This window comes from Schistocerca americana, chromosome 1, assembly GCF_021461395.2.
Source record: "Schistocerca americana isolate TAMUIC-IGC-003095 chromosome 1, iqSchAmer2.1, whole genome shotgun sequence".
Taxonomy (NCBI): domain Eukaryota; kingdom Metazoa; phylum Arthropoda; class Insecta; order Orthoptera; family Acrididae; genus Schistocerca; species Schistocerca americana.
Genome location: NC_060119.1, coordinates 299,652,069 through 299,671,298, shown reverse-complemented (window position 1 = coordinate 299,671,298; position 19,230 = coordinate 299,652,069). Strand labels below are relative to the sequence as shown.

At 38.0% G+C, this 19,230-nt stretch overlaps 1 protein-coding gene across 5 annotated transcripts in view; it reads right to left on the bottom strand.

Moving 5' to 3' along the window:
* The window catches only part of LOC124595321 (ankyrin repeat and SOCS box protein 3-like), a 299,266-nt gene that overhangs the window by 262,436 nt on the left and 17,600 nt on the right, over positions 1–19,230 (bottom strand). The gene's annotated exons all lie outside the window — the stretch shown is intronic.

The window sequence follows — 19,230 nt, the reverse complement described above, 5'->3', positions numbered from 1 at the left end:
TTGAGGCCCGAGCAGAATCTTAGGAAGAAGAATGTCGTGCACTATTTGTTTAACAGGTCGCGAGAAACGCAAGTCTTTCCAGTTGCTGGGGGAGATGACCGACAACGCAGCGGACGATTCAGCGCAACCAATAGGCGACGATGCTGGACTTCGAGTCCACGAGAGCACAGCCAATCACATCGCCACTGATCTACGGAACCGCAAGACTACAGCTGATTGCTGTACTTCACTGCTCATCTTTACGAGACCTCACTAGAGATTCCTATGCAAAAGAATCGACCTCAGGTATTTAATTAATTTTTTCTAAAGAAATCTTGATAGGGGTTGTTCCTTTGTGTCACCTTGATAATAGTGTCGTAGTGTAGGAAGTGTGTATATTTATTGAAAAAGCATGTGATGATTTATATTAACTTTATAAATGGCTAGACGTAGGAGAAATAGAATGGATGATATGGAAGATTTACCATTCGATGAACATAATGTTCAGGGAAATGTGGTAGAGGGACTAGATCCGGATTAGATCCTGTTGATTTGCAAGAAAGTATTCGTGATACAGCTCATAATATAGAAACAACTGCCGATATGAATGTAAGCTTAGTAGAAGCGCAGAATACAGGTACTGTGTTTGGAGATAGTACGTTGTAATCTAGTAATACCAATACTTTGGATGCTAGCTTGTTAATTAATATTCTTACTCAATTTAAAGATGAATTGGTTGAAGAAAGTAGATTAAAAGAAGTGGAGCATTCAGCGAGAGAAGCTGAGCGAGAAGCGGAGCGTTCAGCGAGGGAAGCTGAGCGTTCTGCTAGAGACACAGAGCGTTTCGCTAAATTGGAGGAAAGTATTGCATCCAAAGAAGCGGAACGTTCAGCGAGAGAAGCCAAGCGTTCTGCTAGTGACGCAGAGCGTTTTGCCAAATTGGAGGAAAGTATTTCTGCTAGAGAAGCAGAGCGTTTTGCCCAGTTAGAAGAGAATATTTTAAAAGAAAATAAAAAAATTGCCGATAAATTGGATAACTTAGACTCAGATTTTAAGAAAAGATTTGAAAAAGTCCAAATTGACGTACAAGAGATTACTGAAAGGTCCGATACCTTGAGCATTAAAGTTACGCATTTAGAATCGAATCAGGATCAGATCATAAAAGATGTTAATAATTTGACCTATAGGATGGATAAATTAGAATTTAATACTAAAGAAGCCATAGATAATTATTTAGAGGAACAATTGAAGGGCACTGAAGAAAGATTATCTAAATGGTTGGAAGAAAAATCTTCCAGGGTTACTAAACAAGCCTCTGATATTGTAAATGATATTCAGTGGTCACGTCAGGAAATTATTAATGATTATAAGCAAGAATTTAAATTAATAAAGGAAAGAGTGTTAGAGGAAGTATCAAAACAACATTTAAATTCAAATTCCAAAGTTTCTAGTAATGAAATTCGTGACGAGGGAATGGACAGATTGGATACCGGAGTGATGCAAACCGATATCTTTTCTGACCATGGTTTTAATTTTAGACTGAAGAAACGGGTGAAATTTGGTGGAGAAGCGAATGAAAATGTCATGTCTGGCTGGGATTTGGAACCCCGGATGCAGCAAGGTTATTTATCTAATTTAAAAATTGAAGGCAGTATCTTTGAAAGTAGACAATTCCCCACATTTTCAATCAAGAAAAATAGCATTCAAATACATCCTAAAGTATTTATTAATAGCTTTAAGAGAGTATTTCCCCAAGGTTGGACAGAAAAGGACAAAATACAGTTTATTGTCTCTAAAATGGTTGGAGAAGCAGCTATATGGGCTACCGACGCAAGCGAACGTTGTTCTTCATGTCAGGAATTTGAAAGGCTGTTTCTGGCAAAATTCTGGTCATTTAGCAAACAAGAAAGATTACGAAATGAGGTTTATAATCCTGAGATATTCAATCCTAAAAAGGGTACTCTTAGGAATTATTTTGAAAAGTACATAAATAAGACGAAATTCTGGTATAATACTATTTTGTTTAGTGAAGTAATAAGAGTTTTAAGATCTAGATTGCCAATTTATATTCAAGAACGTCTAGTAACAGTGCCCGATGACGATCTTGAGTATTTTTTTGTCCATGGTAGATGAAGTAGACATTCTGTTAGAAGATGCTAGATATCAGAAATTAACAATAATTATTGTCAATTTAACATAGGTAGTGGTAATGGCAACAACCTTAACTACAACAATAACAACTTCGCTCGGGGAAACGGCAATCAAAATGGGAATAATAATAATACTAATCAAAGGCAAAATTTTAATTCTGGGCAAAGGTATAGACCTTCTTTTGGGAACAATAATCCGAATTTTGATAACAACCATTATTACGGTTCTAATAATAATAATTTTGGAGTCAGGAATGGTAATAATACATCGAACGACGTCCAGAATAGGAAGCATAGATCTACAGAAAACCAATCACAAAATTTTAATGGAATGCACAATATTTCTGCACCGAGTACATCTTGGGCACGTAATCAAAATGTACAATGGGAGGAAACATGTGTGAGTAATGGTAATAGTAATTTCAGAACCAGTATGAATAGTGCTGCCAATTCAATACCGTTATCCGATAGAAAAGGTTTTAATAATACTGATGCTTTAGGTAACGGTCAACATACTCTGAGAATAGTAAAAGTACACGACGAACCCAAACTTACGACTGAAACTAGGGAGGTAAACTGAATCCAGTCAGCTTAGGCCTTCCTCGGTTGGCTGGAGGAAATCAGGAAGGCAAATCGTGTGATACGTACATACTCCAATATAATAATGAGAAAGATATCCAAGAAGAACTGTTAGAGGAAAAACACTGTACGAAGACCAATAAAGAGACCTTATTAGCCACAGTGGAGGTAAAGATTGGAGAAATTCCTGTGCAGATATTGACAGATACTGGGTCCTCAGTGAATGTCATGAATTACAGTTTCTACAAGCAGATTTGTCGATGTAAAACGACGCGGGCATTACCGGTATCTGGGTGCTCGATCTCTGGGGCATTTAGTGCTAAAGCACAACGTGTTAGGATGCAGGTTCAGGCTGAGATTGAAATACAAGATGATTGACTAATAAGCAACTTCTTGATTGTTGGGAAACTTTCTGTAATGTGTATTTGGGGTTGGAATTTCCTAAGAGATCACAGTACTATCTTAGATATTAAAGAAGGTACGTGTAAGTTAGAAATAAGCAATAAATTTGTTGAGTTAAAGTTCATGAAAAGATTTGATGTTCATGGAACGTACTGTAATAGCTTTAATATAAGATGTTTGAATAATGACATTTTACTGCAAGGTTGTGATGATCATTGCGAGGATCATACAAATGAAATCAGTGAAAATATTATTAATGATAAAGTATCAGAATCAGAATATCTCACGGATTTTCAAAGGGAAGATTTATCTTCAGTATTAAGGAAGTTCAAACCGTTTTTAATAAAAAACCAGGAGTAATAAAAGGGTTTGAATATAACATAAGGGTTTATCCACATAAGAATTTTTGTAGAGTAAATTACTCAATACCTTGGTCAAAAAGAGAAGGTGTTCAAAAAGAGATTAAAAAGGTGCTAGAATGGGGTATTATTGAACCATCCAGTTCTGAATATTGCAGTCTGTTGTTGGGAGTGGAAAAGGCAAATTGTGATCTAAGATTGGTTCTAGATGCTCGAGACATCAATAAAATTTTAATACCCGTGAGAGCATGACCTGAAAACCTTGAGGAATTGCTACAGAAATTCTATGGAGTCTGTTTTTTAACTTCTTTGGACCTCCGAGCTTCTTATTGACAAACAAAAATAAAGGAGGAATCACGTAAATATACGGCATTTGTTTTCGGTGGCCGGTGCTATCAATTTAAAGTCATGCCGTTCGGATTAAATATTAGCAGAGGAGTTTTCATAGCCGCACTGGATACAGTCTTGGGAACTGAATTACTCGAAGCAGTGACCGTATAAGTAGATGACTTATTGATAGCTACTCAAACTTGGGAAGAGCATTTATATTTGTTAAATAAAGTTTTAGAAAGATTTAAAGAGTATGGGGTTACTGCTAATTTAACAAAATCTAAATTTGGGAGAAATAAGATCAAGTTTTTGGGGCACATTATTTCACCTAGTGGTATTATACCCGATCCCAAGAAATTAGACAGTCTGAAGAATATTCCTTATCCAAAATCTGAAACGCAATTAAAGTCATTTCTAGTATTGGTGTCATTTTTTCTAAGGTTCTTACCTAACCAAATTCTTAATCATGATGTTTTAATAAATTTATTACGGAAAAATGTGTCATGGAATTGACCTACTGACTGTAAGGAAGCATTTGATAATATTCGCGATTCCTTATTACAAGCAGAGATTTTGAAGCATCTGGACTTGGAAAAGGATTTTTGCATTGGAGCTGATGCTTCAAACGTCGGACTGGGTAGTGTTCTATTCCAAATGGAGAACGAGAATGATCCTAATACTACTAGAATTATCAGTTTTGCAAATAGAATTCTATCAGCATGTGAACGGTCGTATAGTACTACTGAGCTGGAAGTTCTGGCCATTGTCTGGTCGTTGAAGAAATTTAGATATTTTGTTTATGGTAAAAAGATTACGGTTTACTGTGACCATCTAACAGTGTCATTCTTGTTATCCAATAAAATGTTACATGCCAGGTTAACTTGCTGGGTACTACTGTTGCAAGAGTATAAGATCGATGTAAAACATGTGAAGGGTCGAGACAACGTAGTAGCAGATGCATTGTCCCGATTACCTAAAGGTTTAAAAGAAAATAATTATGACGACAGTGAACACAATTTTAAATTATTTTTAATTAGATCAACATCTTATAAAAATGAGTTTGATGAAATGTGTAACAAAATCACTGAATTGCAATGTGCTGATAAGAAGTGGGGCAATAGAATACGATCTTTGAAACAAGTGAGTAACGTGAATGGCAATAAATATCAGCTGACCGGCGGGACATTGTACTATAGTAAAAATGCAGATTCCAACTATTTAATATGCATACCTACTGAATGTTTGACTACGTTTATTTGGTATACTCATTTAGTTTGGGGACACACGGGTGTAAAGAAATGTGTAAGCAAATTATTAAGATATTGTTTTTACCCAAACTTCAGAAAATATTCAGTACAAATTTTATCTAGATGTGTTTTGTGTCAGAAGATTAAGCCAAGTAATCTCAGTAATAAAGTAGAATTACATCCTATCATTCTGTCTAGACCACTGTAATAGGTTTCGTGTGATGTAATCGGGCTGTGGCCGATTGTGAAGGGAAATTTTCGATACGTGATAGGTTTCTACGATGTGTTTTCGAAATTTATTAAGTTATATCCTATAAGAACTATGAAAGTAAGACCTATGTTGAGGATATTTGTGAATAAATATATTTATGGTGTAGGGGAACCAGAAAGAGTAGTTACAGATAACGCATCATATTTTATTAGTAAACGTTGGAAGCAAGTGATGTCCGAACAGAAAATCCGGCATACCTTCATCTCCAAGCACAGACCTCAAAGTAGCCCGATAGAGCGGGTATTTAGAGAGTTGAATAGATTTATGAGGGCTCACATTTCGAAGGACCATGTAAGATGGACTGAAATGTTGCTAATTTTCGAAAATATACATAAATTTTGGAAGCATGGGAGGGGGAAAAACGATAGAGATAGTTAAATTATTAGTTATTCTTATATATGAGAAAATCAATATTATAGTCACAAAACGTAGGTCTTGAACACCAAAGATAGCGTTTACTAAAGTATAAATAGACATACAATGCAATTATGATACTCCAGTCTCTATCCTCTAGTCTGTTTGAAATCAATTAGGACCTACAGCATTAGGAAGCAACAATAGGAGCTTTATTAAATCAGGGCGCAAGAATAAATTGCGACGAGATTGTTTTATGGGAAGCATTAATTTCAGATCAGAATTAGAACTTTTGTCATATTAGAGGAACGGGGAGGTGATCAATAATCTCTCTGACTTTAATGTCACTTCGTGTGAAGATTTAAATATTTTACGGAATTAACGATTTTTGGACAGATTCAGACTTTGTATTGTGATAGTGGAAAAGCTTTACTGTACGTAACTAGTAAACATAGTTCGTGACAGTTTACGGATATTAAACGGGAACAATCTTTTTATCGAAAGTGACAGAACATTGTTTAGTATATCTGATACTGACGGGATTCCAGATTAGATACTTATTCAAAAAAAACCTTTGAATGCGATCGTGTGAATGAACTGATTTATTAATAAATTATTGTTAAATAAAATAACGTGTTAATTTGAAACTGACCATTCGTCTTGAAATTTACTTCGATTTAGGTTCATAAATAATTATGTTACGTGATTTTCACCAAGAATAAACTGCAGACTAGTAACTGAAACAAGTGAACGAGAATCTATTGAAAACATTAGTATTAATTTACTTATGGGTTTTTCCTTCAGAACTGGGAAGACAATATGTGTAGTGACTCACTGAGGTTAATTTAAGAACTAGCCGGGATAAAACAAAACCCCTAAATACCAGTCAATGTATAGATAAGTTAGCATTCCTACTTTCATGCAAGATACGGAAGTCGGGATAGAAAAAAGGGTCGCTACACTAACCATGTAGCTGTGTGCAGGGTGCACACAATGATTTATTATGTTATGTGACTCTCCATCCATTTCATACGATACATGTAGGAAACCCCAAAGTATTAGTGCACGATCCAAATAAATACCATCGCTGATGAATTATTAAAATCCTAGTGACCAACTACCAAAGTTTAAAGTGCTTCTAAAAAGCAATGGAGCTCACATAATACTAGATACAGAAAGCTGGTCAAAACCCAAAACTGATAGCAGTGACATTCTTGGAGAAAATTTACAGGGTGACAGTTGAACTATCTGAAATAAAATCATCATAACTTCTGTACATGGTTTGCGTTAGGACATTCGAACTGCATGGTTGTCCGCAGGGCATTATTGGAATTAGATGTGCAAGTGCATGCACCTTATTGTTGTCAGTCATTTGCACATGAAAATGTCACGGTACAACTTGCTTGCGCATATAGCACTTGTGAAGGCGTACTATATGAATAACAGCCCAACTGTGGCTCAAAGGGAGTTTGCGACTGAGCTCAAGCTGAAGACAACTGGTCCAAATGTGCTAACAATCAAGAATTTGATTCACAAGTTTGACAGAATGTTTAGTATTCATGATGACAGTGTTGGTAATGTCAGTCATCCAAAAAGGGTGAAAAGTCTGAAAATCTCAAGAAGACAGCACTGTGTTTCAAACCAGGCACAGGAAATCGATCGAACGAGCTGCACAACATGTGGAAATCAACCAGGAGACACTCAGACAAAGAGAATCACACTGGAGACACTGCAACAAATTGTTGTTGAAGACCTGCATCTCTTCCCATACAAAGTTGTTGACGGCCTGCATATCTTCCCATACAAAATTCAAACTCATCAGCCTATTAAGCGCCAGAGCCATGGAACAGCGGCCGTGTTTCACCAACACTATTGTCCACAGAATTGACAAACAGGACTTTGACGTAAATATGGTTTGGTTTAGCAAATAAGCCCACTTTCATTTGGATGGGTTCGTCAATAAGCGAAACTAGCGCACTTAGGGGACTGAGAATCCACATTTCGCAATCAAGAAGTCTCTTCACCCTTAACAAGTGTTTGTGTGGTGTGCAATGTCCAGTAATAGAATAATCAGTGTGATATCCTTGATGGGATGGTGACTACCGAATGGTACGTGAAGGTTTTTGAATATGATTTTAACCCCATTATCCAAAGTTATCCTGACTTCGACACGATGTGGTTCATGCAAGACGGAGCTCGACCCCAATGAAGCAGGAGTGTGTTCAATGTCCTGACCCCAAAATCATTGCTGAGCTGAAAACAACCATTCAGATAGTCATCGACAGCATCGATGTTGTGACACTTCAGAGGGCCACACTGAGTTTCGCTATTCGTCTGCACCACATAGCAGGCATATCGAACATGTTATAAGCTACATCTGAATATCTGTGGTGAGGTTTACATATTGAATAAAGTGTGTGCAAGCCATAGTTTTTAACTAATTTATGTTTTTTTTTTTTTCATACAGTTTAATAATGGCCACCCTGTAAGTATATCTTGAAAGGACAAACTAAGACAAAATGGAGGTCATGTGTTTGTCACAGTAGAGAAGCAACTCAAATCCTCAGAAACTGAAGATGTATGCAAGATTGTTTGGGCACACTTCAAACAAATTTGAGCATAAACTTATAACAGGCTCCTTCTATCAGTCAAAAGGCTCATCCCCCGATGTAACTGAATACTTTAGAAAAAACCTCACTTCACTAGTGATGAACATACATATGTATGTTCATCAATCACACTTTTCACTGTTGAAGAAGATTTTAATCATCCAAAAGAGAACTGTGATAATTACAGTTTTGTAAGTGGTGGGCATGACAAGATATTGTGTGAAACAATAATGAATGCCTCCTTTGAAAACTACCTAGAATTGAAACTTCAGAAGCCCACTCATCATGAAAATAGACTGATCTAATGGCAAATAACAGACATGACCTCTGTGACAATGTACACATAGAAACTGGTATCAGTACCCATGAAGTGGTTGATGACCAATGTATGAGGGCTATTCAGAAAGTAGGGAACATTTTGGCATTAAAAAGAAAACAGAGTACAAGAAATACATTTTATTATATACATCTGAAAGAGAGACTGACATACCCCTTTTCCACATAGTCACCAAACACATTGATGGACTTATCATAGTAGTGGACAAGCTTTGAAAGACTTTCATCATAAAATTCTGCTGCCTCAGGCTTCAGCCAGTGAGTCACGCCTGCCTGGAGTTCCGCATAGTCATCAAAGAGCTGCATTGCAAGCCAGTTCTTCACCTTGTGAAACAAGTGGAAGTCGCTTGGTGCAAGATTGGGGTTGTAGGGTGGATGAGGGAAAATTTCCCATTTGAATGAATTAAGGAGTTCTTTAGTGCGATTTTCCGTGTGAGGTCGGGCATTGTCATGCAAAAACAAAATTTTGGATGTCAGCTTTCCTTGGTGTTTGTTTAAACTGCTCTTATAAGGCTGTGTGAAGTTTGACAGCAGCGGGCAGAATTTATGGTTGCTCCACATTCGATCAATAAGAAGCACACCTTGCCTATCCCAAAACACTGTCACCATCAACTTCCTTGCTGATAAGGTTTGCTTGGTTTTGGGGGGACCTTGTGTGCCCCCACTCCATTGACCGTAATTCCATCTCGCAATTGACGTGCTTCACCCAAGTCTCATCACTGGTTACGATTTGATCCAGTAATGAATCACCATGTTTGTGGTAGGCCTCCAGAAATGTCAACGTTGCCCCCATTCGCTGTTCTTTATGGTGCTTTGTAAGCATTTTGGGCACCCATCGCGCACAAAATTTGTGGTACCTAGCTCTTGAGTGACAATTTCAAACAAGAAAGTCTGTAAAACTTGTGGAAAAGAAAGCGAAAGCTCCGTTATTGTGAAGCGACAGTTTTCATGAATCGTTTCATCAACTTTAGCGACAAGATCGTCAGTCACAATGCTCAGACATCCACTTTTCTCTTCATCATGAATGTTGGTTTGGCCATTTATAAACCAAATGCACCATTTCCAGACAGAACATTCACTCATTATGTTGTTTCCATACACTTCGCACAGTTCACGATAAATTTCTATGGGTTTTAGGTTTTTTGCTATCAAAAACCGTATTACAGACTGCACTTCACAACTGGCAGGATTTTCGATTGCAGTGCACATTTCAAATTCGAATATAAAAAAAAAAAACAGAAGCACAGAGACGTTTCCACAGTCACGGATAGATGCTGACTGAGCTGCTGAGCACGCACATACCAAAATATATGCGATCGGCGTGCACAGAGCGGCACCAGATGGAAACGTTCCCTACTTTCTGAATAGTCCTCATAATAAGACCAGCTAAAATGAGAACCAAGATTTATATGTTAAGAACACTAGATGAAGAGGTAGGTATCCTACCTCAATGAGGAGCTTGAAACATTCAGTCTGGGTACGAGGATGAAGAGGCACTATGGCTGTAGTTTAGAAGAATAATTGGCTAGTTATACATCTAGTACATAGTTTGTGATAGGTGGGATTTGTCACGATATACAGTCTGTAAAGAAGCTTCTTAAGGAGCGGTGTCTACCAGACAACAGGTGTAAAACACAGCAAAGGGTTGTAGGAAAGGATAAATATAACATGTTTGGCAGTCAAATCAACTTGCTTGAGACCTTTAATGAAGGCTGTCAGTGGCACCAAAGTTAGTGTCCACATACTAATTGATGACACAGGAACTGGAATTGAGGGTAGCTAAAAAAAAAGCAGAAATGTTGAACACCCTTGCCAAGTGTTATTCAAATGTTCCTTTACAAAGGAAAATTCAGGAGTATTCTGCCAGTTTAATTCTCATATTCCTGAAAAGATGAGCACCACAGATATTAATATCAGTGACATTGAAAAACTACTGAAATTGGTAACACTGGCCAAAGGTTCAGGACTCAACAAAATCCCTATCTGATTCTGTACAGAATTTGTGACTGAGTTATCACTTTTTTAACCACAATATACTGTACACCCCTCTAACAAAAAGTTTTGTTCAGTAGATGGAAGGAAGCATAGGTCAAACCCATCTACAAGAAGAGTAGTAGAAGTGCTGCCAAACATAGTGTTCCATATTTTTGACAAACAACAATTTTTAAATTTCAGAATGTATTCTGAGGTATTTTGAACAGAATGGCCTCCTACATGCCTAACATGGCAAATTCCAAAAATATCAGCCATGCAAAATTATACTCATGTTTTCCTCACATCGATCAAGTGAGTCAGGTAGATGTAGTATTTCTTTACTTCTGAAAAGCATTTCACTTAGTACCACACCTATGGTTATTATCAAAAGTGTAATTATATGAGAATATCAACTGATATCTGTGAATAGACTGAGGAATTTTCTTGAATGGGTGCAAACACAACAAAAACAACTGAAATCATAAGTGCCCATGCCATAAAATTAGAACACAAATAAGAAAAACAAGTTAGAAGAGACTATATATTAAGCCCAATCGACGTAAGGAAAGAGAACTAAAAACAAAGACTTCCCCTTGGAGAAAGATCCACAAAATATGCTGTAGAGGCAGCGAAGGTCCTGAACCAAAGATTAAATGACCTTCGCCATACTGCTACAATGGATAAAAAGTAAAACACAATCGACAGTGCGCGAGTCATTCACTAAAATGGTTGATAACTCAGATGGCAAACATGCACTGGAATGTAAGCAGCTAAAATAAGGGCAGTGGATCAGGTTATGGCAAACCGTCAAAGGTTGATGACAATAAGCACAAAGTGGCGGAGGATCACCACTGAACAAATGGTGATGGCTAAAATTACCGTGCCCAATACACAACCTAGCTCAATGATCTCATGACTTGAGGGCCAACAGGAGGTCGGCCAAGCCATCGGGAGATGTTTAATTCCCCGGAGCTTGATCCATGAAGAGAAGACCAGTGGTAATATCAAACTGACACCATTTTCCAGCAGATGGCAACATGGAGATCATCTCAAGGAATGGAAGAGCTAGCGTCGAGGTAGGATAACTACAGCCTTGGCAGCAGCCTCATTTCCTGTCAGTCCGACGTGACCAGAAACACTAACGAACACCACAGTAACTCCTTAAAAAACGAGCAAGTGGGACCTTTCTTGGACCCATGCACTAAGGGAAGGAGTATGTACAGCACACAGAGGCTCTGAAGTGCACTGACAGAATCGGAGCATATGACACAATTAAAAATCCTGTGTCAACAGATGTGATGCTTGGTCTGATATGAGGGTGAGAAGCTCCACTCTAAAAATCTAGCAGTGTTCTGGAAACCAATACCAAAAATGGTCAGTGTCAATGATGATGGCATACCCAACACCACCGCTGGTCTTACAGCCATCAGTATACACAAAAGTACTATTGTTACATTGCATAGTAAGGTCAAGAAACTTACAGCAATAGATCGAATCCAGCGTAGTGTCCTTGGGAAGCGAATGAAGTCCAAGATGAACACAGGCCGCCGCACAAAGCCAAGGCAGTGAAGAGTTCACATCCATCACGAACATAGCAGATAGCATAAAGTTAAGCTGCTGCAGCAGTAGCTGAAAGCGAACTCCAGGTGGTAACAGAGAAAAGAAGGGTGCGCCCCATACTGATAGTCAAGGGTGTCATCGAAAAAAGAGCCATAGGATGGGTGGCCAGGCATGGCAGACAAACTGGAGTGTTTTTTAATGGCTTATGACTACTATATGCAGCTTCTGTGACAACATTTTGTCTGCTTGAGCAGTGTCTGTTCTAGACCTATTCCTCAATGCAGCTCCACCTAACACTGCCACCTTAACACTCCCTTATTAAATTGGTGTAGAGATTCAATCTTTCAACTCTTGTGATTTATCTCAGGGTCCAGCTATTTCTATAAGTGAAGTAGCTATAAAACAAAATACCACTCCTCTACTTAAATAAAGTATAGTTTGCATCCAACTAACACTGTATATTGTCACAAAATTTCAAAAATTGTTTCACACTACATGGTTACTCCTAGAACAAACTAATACTGCTATATCAAAGATGACTCATTAACATGCCTGTGAACAGTACATAACAACAACCACTTATATGCATCATATTCGTCTTTCTTGGTGCCAGAAGTGTTCCATGGTATCAGAGCTCCTTCATTCATCCTTGCACCACGAAGATTACAAGTGCTCTCCAACAAGTATACTCCACACCTGTCGAATACTTTCCCACAGGATGTGGCCCGATGTTTACAAACTAATTATGATCGCGCACATCTTTACTCTGAACTCTATATTTGACGTACATGACATATGCCCTTCCATGAATGGCACAGATCACTACAAAACAGTATGCATATCTGCTGAGGATGACATCACACTGGTATGAATGGGGTATTTTGGCAGCTTCTGCATAGAGACTCTCAACTAGAGTAAGAGGCGTTAGTGGTCAAACTTAGACCATGATGGTGTAGTGTGTTAAGACAACATAAGATGCATGGACTGCAGAGAAATAAATAAAACACCCATAGTCTAGTTTCAAACGAACAAGGGATCGGTACAAATGGAGGAGGGTGGTCCTATCCACTCCCCACAAAGTGCTGCTTGAGCTACATAGGCTACTGAGGGACTGGGAACATTGCGTGGCCAGTTAAGACATGTGGGAGGACCAAGAAAGTTTCCTATCAAGCATGAACACCAGGAATTTCACAGTTTCAGCAAACGGAAGTGCAAAGGGTTGAATATGCAAAGATAATGGAAGAAAGTCACTGTGCTGCCAGAAATTCATATAAATGGTTTTGTCTGAGGAAAAGTGAAAGCCATTGACAAAGCACCATGAGTAAAGAGGATCAAGGCACCACTGAAGGAGACAAGTCTGTGGAGAACTACAAAAGGCTGCAAACCCGTTGACAAAAAGGGAGCTGGAGACGTCTGGAGGCAAACAGTCCATAATAGGATTAATGATTATAGCAAAGAGGATAACACTCAGAACAGAGCCTTGAGGCACCCTGTTCTCCTGAATAAATGTGCCTGACAAGGCTGGACCTACACATACCTTGAAAACCCAGTCTTTTAAAAATTCCTGAAGGAAATGGGGCAGGCGGCCTCGGGAGTGCCACATGTATAGAGTACGGAGAATACTAGTCCTCCAGTAGGTGTCGTAGGCTTTCTCCAAATCAAAAAACAATGCCACAGTCTGGTATTCCTGTAGAAAACCATTCATGACAGGGGTTTACAAAGTGATGAGATGGTCAACTGCGAAATGGCATGCACGAAATCCACATTGCGCAGTGGTTAGTATACTGTAAGACTCAAATCACCATACCAGCTGGCCATGAATCGTATGTTCCATCACCTACCAAACACAGCTGCTGAGAGAGATGGGGCAGTAGCTAGGACGAAGATGCTTGTCCTTACCGGGCTTACAGTAGCTTCTTGCCAGCATCTGGGAAACATGCCATCTGCCTAAATGTGATAGTACATACAAAGGAGAAAGTCCTTGCGTGCAAGAGAAACGTGCTGTTACATCTGAATGTGAACATCATCCGGCCCAGGGGCAGATGATCTGGATGAGGTTGTGACGAAGCAAACTGGGATCTCTTTACTTCTTCTCTTATTTTTCCATCTGCCTCCTTAAATTCATTTTATTTTCATTTTTGCCTAATTATCATTAACATGCAAGAGTATATCTGCATTTCAATAAAAGAGAAAGGTTAGCCCTCAGTATTAAGGAATATAGCATGAGGTCTAATTTTGTGCTTAGTTTTGTGTATGCAGTTAATTTCCCAATTTATTTTGACCATTCCTAGCAAATACCTTTTGTTATAGGGTGAAATCATTAATTGTTTCATGACTTAAATTCTATTGTTGACTTATACACAAACATAAATTCTGTAATAATTATAAACATTTGGAAGAATAACTACTAGGATTCTTAAAGTATTTTTTGGCTCTATTCAAAAACATATTAGCAAAGCCAGGCCTTGATTAATTCTCAAATAATTACCAGGTTTGTCAAAAGTATTGTGTGTATAACTATATATGCTAATTTCATTAATTAAATAAAGAATTCAGCCTAACCTATATGGTAGAATGAACTATTAAAAAGAAGGAATATTTTGATGTATTCTGTTAATTGAATGAGTTATGTTTTAATTGTAATTTCTGTAACATCAAACAATGTATAGTTTCAGTGCCTATTATTGCACGGATGTTTACAGGACTGATTTTTGGTCCTGAGACAGTCAGTCCACGGCCAATTTTCAGATGGGAATTATGCGTTGGTTAAATTAACAACAATTCATCAACTTAACAGTGGAAGTGGAGATGTGATAAACAATTATTGACCATGCCTGTTAAATTTATCTGACAAATAGTGTCACACGTACCATATTATTCTGCAAGTACTGTGAACTGTGTGGTTAGGTTTTTACTGCTCATAGAAGCTCAATAGCAAACTATTGTATGCTGATGTTTGCCTGCAACCTATTAATGAGGCTTATCAACATTTACCAATAGAGGATTGGCCATACAATTTGTAATATTGGGGGCTTGTGAACAGTGAAAGCAAGGAACTGTGAAACGCAATTCTGCAACTATCGGCTACATCATTTACAGTAGTTAGTGTTGAACTTCCACCCCCAGTTTTCAGTCAGTATAGCAAAGCAGTATGTTGACACTGAGGACTATCAACAAAGAAATAAAGCAGGCAAACGTCATATATGGTGCCCTTTTGGGTGAGGACTATTGTATTTGGACACAATAAACAAGGACTTGTGAAGTTTGAACAGTGAATCCGAGAACGGTTTACAGTACAGTGATTTTAACGAAGTGAGTGTGTGATATATATGGCATCAGAATTTTGCCGAGGACAGTGAACACACAATATTATGGGAGTGTGAAATTCAATTACTTTGAAATGTCAGAATTGATGTAGCTCCATTAAACAGCATGGTGAAAAAGCCAATCTGTGCATTGGTTTCATGGCCACAGTAACAGAGCATCACAGCAGCCAATCAGCAAGTGGGTTTTATGGAAGCAGCCACTGAGTACAGGAGCAGGCAATCAGCATGCAGATGTACAAAGCCGACCAGGATAAACAACATGCCTCACTGAGAGAATTACAACTTGCAGCAGCCTTGCAGATAACAAATCGAGATGACAACAGCAGCAGCAGCAGCAGCAGGTGATGAGTGAATAAAAATAAGGTAATTCATAGCAAAGGCCATTTTATATTAAGTGATGCATAATGAGTAGCCTTAACGAATGGGGAAGAATGGACAACAGGGGAGTGATGAAATTGATGACAAAGGTGTAGAGCTTAAGTTTTTAAGTGAAAAGAAAGACTTAATGGGGACTGATTCGGTAGACAATAGTGATTATAAAACAGACATGAATGTAGCTTTGAATGATGGGTATGAAAGTCCTATTGTAGATGAGACAATAAAAGCATTAATTGGTAAAAGTAAATAGAAATGTAGTTTCAAAATTGGTCGAAATGGAGAAAAAGGTGGAAGAGGTACATAACCTAAAGCATAGAGTGTGTAGTGTCCCAAACAGTCCATCATTTGTTAGTTGTAAGAAATTTAATAATTTTGAACCATAAGGGGAAGTGCATCCACTGGATTTCATTAGGGAATTTAATGATTTGCCTGAAACATGGAATGACAAAGAGGAAATGTCATTTGCGAGAGGTTTTTTGAAAGAGGGTGCTTATGGATGGGCAGCTCAGGTACTTCTTGGCATCGCTTTAAGAAAGCATTTTTAGATGAATATTGGTCCAAAGAGAAGCGGCAGAGAATTTTGAGGGGAGGAGAGAGATTTGACCCTATGAAGGGTACTATGAAAGGTTTCTGTGTTTTGGATAAGCAAACTGAAATATTTGGACAATGGCCCAGGTAGTGAATCAATAATTATGGGTTTAGAAACTAAGTTGCCTCAGAAAGTTAGAGAATTGCTTGTACCTGCCCCAAGGGGTTATATTGGTGATTTTTTGAATTATGTTGATAAAGTGGAGAGGGTGAAGCCCTCAGTGGAAGATCGTAGAAGGAATTTTGAAGATAATAATCAATCAGGGAGAGAGTTTCAGGTAAATAGGATGAACAGAACTAATCACAGTAGAAATTCAAGGAATGGTTGGATGGAGGATAGCCAGAATGGGCACGGAAATAGTAGGAGAAATTCAAGGAACAAAAACGAAAGAGAAGATGGTAATTCATACCCATTCCTTCTGATTCAAGTACAGGTCTGCAATCAATCTTCTCTACCTTCACTTTAATTTCTTTCCCCTTAAAATTTAGGATGAAGGCACCAACATTTACCAGTTGTAGAAAAAAACTTCTGTAGCACAGCATAAATAATCTGTTACTTTTATGAAAGAGAGTAATAAGATATAATTCCAAAGGTTTGAGGTTTCCAGCAATCTTACTTAAATATAGGAAAAACATGCATTACTCATTGTAGAGGCCTCCAAAAGCCTACATTAATACAGTATTATTTTAATAAAAATAGTAATAGTAGTAGTAGTAGTTGATGTTGTTGTTATTGTTTTCAGGGATGTTTGCAATTTATGCACAATATGGTTACATCTGTACTAATAGTGATGTTATTTGTAAACAATTTACAATGATCAGTACAAAACAAACTGTACCCTTTACTAACATGAAAGAACATACTCATACACATATGAGGCATATCTGGAAAGTAAGAACCATTTGGGAGGGGGGATTCTTTTAAAACATTTTTTTGACCCAAAATTTGTTTTTACAAAAAAGAGCATACCTTAAACTGTTTTTGTGCATAGTTAACACCACTGTTCAGGCATCTGTCATAGTGGGAAACTAACTTTTCTATGCCTTCTTCATAGAAGGATGGTGCCAGTGAAGACAGCCACTGCTAACAGCATTTTTTGCATCATTTTCTGCTTGTTCAGATCCTTCCCAGGAATGAAACAGTCACAGCGGTACAATAACTATGAAACACTGTTTCATCTACATCTACATGGATACTCTGTGAATCACATTTAAGTGTCTGGCAGAGGGTTCATCGAACCATCTTCACAATTCTCTATTATTCCAGTCTCGTACAGTGTGCAGGAAGAATGAACACCTATATCTTTCCGTATGAGCTCTGATTTCCCTTATTTGATCTTGGTGATCATTCCTCCCTATGTAAGTTGGTGTCAACAAAATATTTTCGCATTCGGAGGAGAAAGTTGGTAATGGGAATTTGGTGAGAAGTTTCCCTCACAACGAAAAACGCCTATATTTCGCGATAATACAACACGTGCTGCCTTTCTTTGAACTTTTTCAATGTTGTCAGTCAGTCCTACCTGGTAAGGATCCCACAGCATTCTAAAAGCGGACGGACAAGCATAGAGTGGGCAGTCTCCTTAGTAGGTATGTTACATTTTCTAAGTGTCCTGCCAATAAAATGCAGTCTTTGGTTAGCCTTCCCAACAACATTTTCTGTAGGTTCCTTCCAATTTAAATTGTTCATAATTGTAATACCTAGGTATTTAGTTGAATTTACGGCTTTTAGATTAGATTGATTTATCGTGTAACCGAAGTTTAACGCGTTCCTTTTAGCACTCATGTGGATGACCTCACACTTTTCGTTATTTAAGGTCAACTGCCACTTTTAGCACCATTCCGATATTTCTTCTAAATCGTTTTGCAGTTTGTTTTGATCTTCTGATGACTTTGGTAGTCGATAAACAAAAGCGTCATCTGAAAACAACCGAAGACGGCTGCTCAGATTGTCTCCCAAATCGTTTATACAGATAAGGAACAGCAAAGGGCCTATAACACTATCTTGCGGAACACCAGAAATCACTTCTGTTTTACTCAATGACTTTCCGTCAATTACAACAAACTGTGACCTCTCTGACAGGAAATCAGAGATCCAGTCACATAACTGAGATGATATTCCATAAGCATGCAATTTCACTACGAGCCACTTGTGTGGTAGTGTCAAAAGCCTTCTGGAAATCCAGAAATACAGAATCGATCTGAAATCCCTTGTCAATAGCACTCAGCACTTCATGTGAATAAAGAGCTAGTTGTGTTTCACAGGAACAATGTTTTCTAAACCCATGTTGACTGTGTGTCAATAGACCATTTTCTTTGAGTTAATTCATTATGTTCGAACACAATACATGTTCTAAAATCCTGCTGCATATCGATGTTAATGATATGGGCCTGTAATTTAGTGGATTACTCCTACTACCTTTCTTGAATATTGGTGTGACCTGTGCAACTTTCCAGTCTTTGGGTACAGATCTTTCGTCGAGCAAACGGTTGTATATGATTGTTAAGTACGGAGCTAATGCATCAGTGAAAGGAACCTAATTGGTATATAGTCTAGACCAGAAGACTTACTTTTATTAAGTTATTTAAGTTGCTTCCCTACTCTGAGGATATTTACTTCTACGTTACTCATGTTGGCAGCTGTTCTCCATTCGAATTCTAGAATATTTACTTCGTCTTCTTTTGTGAAGGCATTTCGGAAGGCTGTGTTTAGTAACTCTGCTTTGGCAGCATTGTCTTCGATGGTATCTCCATTGCTATCATGCAGAGAAGGCATTTATTGTTTCTTGCC